Source organism: Ovis canadensis, chromosome 13, assembly GCF_042477335.2.
Source record: "Ovis canadensis isolate MfBH-ARS-UI-01 breed Bighorn chromosome 13, ARS-UI_OviCan_v2, whole genome shotgun sequence".
Taxonomy (NCBI): Eukaryota; Metazoa; Chordata; class Mammalia; order Artiodactyla; family Bovidae; genus Ovis; species Ovis canadensis.
The window spans coordinates 88,639,589-88,641,073 of NC_091257.1; positions in this window are offsets into that span (position 1 = coordinate 88,639,589).

The window sequence follows — 1,485 nt, forward strand, 5'->3', positions numbered from 1 at the left end:
TTGAGCCAGAAGTAGTGTTGGGGAAGAAACTGCCTTGAATGAACACAGAGCCTGTCCACCTTCCACAGCAAACCATCAAGGTGTTAGATCCTCATCTGTGGCTTCGATGACTTGGTGATACGGATTATTACTTTGCATCCCACTCATATACCACCACCACTTTTTTTAAAACCCTGAGATGTAACCAAAGGAGATGGTAGCAGAAGTCCTAGTCATCTCCAAGGTTGTACAGGCTCTGTTATCTGCCCTAACATTATCTAAGATAGCCTGCAGCATTGAGTTTCCTCATGGGGTTTGCCCCAGTCTCAGAACATCCACATTGGGAATTCCCTGGCAGTCCAGTGGTTAGGACTGGGTGTTTTCACTCACTGCACCTAGGTTTGCTTCCTGATCAGGAAACTAACATCCTGCAAGCCACGGGGGTGCAGCCAGAAATGAAAACATCCACATTCCCACAAGGATGGAGGGGAGGGTCAAGACAGGAAGATAATTTAAGCCCAAGTTAGAACTGGTTGATGCTTGGCAGTGTAGGTGGGACAGCCAGGACGCACTCCTGCCCCTGGTTCTCAAGCTGTTCCACTTGTCACACCCAACCAAAGGTCAGTGGGAACCTACCTGTTTTATTGAAGCAGGAAACAGAGACTCGGGAAGTATTTCACGGTAGGCTGGACCAATATTTTCAAAAAGGACTCCACACCACAGATTGGGGCTGCAAACGAAGGCTGGACGGAAGGGTCTTGGGGCTTAGTTTGGGACCACCACCATGACCTTGTTCGGTTAGGTCCCTACAGTTGCCATACAGGTTGGACTTGGTGAACCTGCAAGGCGGAGCGCAGGTGGGTTGGCTTCGCTGAGAGATAATCAGGGAACGTCCCACGAAAGGCTCTTGGCAGAAGAACTCCGGTCAAGAAAGACCTTGGAGTGGTCCGGAATTCTCACATGGAGCCTTCAGGCCCAAATCACCAAGCCGGGGGATTTCCCTGGCCGTCCAGTGGTTAAGAATATCCTGTGCTTCCAGTGCACCCGGCATGAGTTTGATCCCTGGCCGGGGAACCAAGACCCCCCCAGCCTGTGCCGTGGGGTGCGGGCGCAAAAGCAAATCACCAGGAGGGTTCCAGATGGCTGGGACTAAACCCAGACTGTCTTGATGAGAGAAAGCCTCCTTTCAGGAGGGTGGGTCCACATTTTGAAACGGCATCCTGCAGGGAATTCTCCCCTTTGTGTGTAAAACGCACAGAGCACACGGTCGCCTTTCATCCTCGTGTAGAGGGAATCCTCTAAATCACAGAGAGGAAACAGGTGAAGGACAAAGACGTGATGGGGATCAAAACCCAGGTGTCTTGCCGTAGAGTGCCGCCCTCTCCGCGCCGCTGGCGCCGGCCCGGAGCCCTACTCCCACCTGATGCTTCTAGAAGGCTGAGGTGGGGGGGTGGGGGGGGCGGGGAATCCCAGCTGCGGGGGCGGGACCCGAGCGCGCTGGCGATT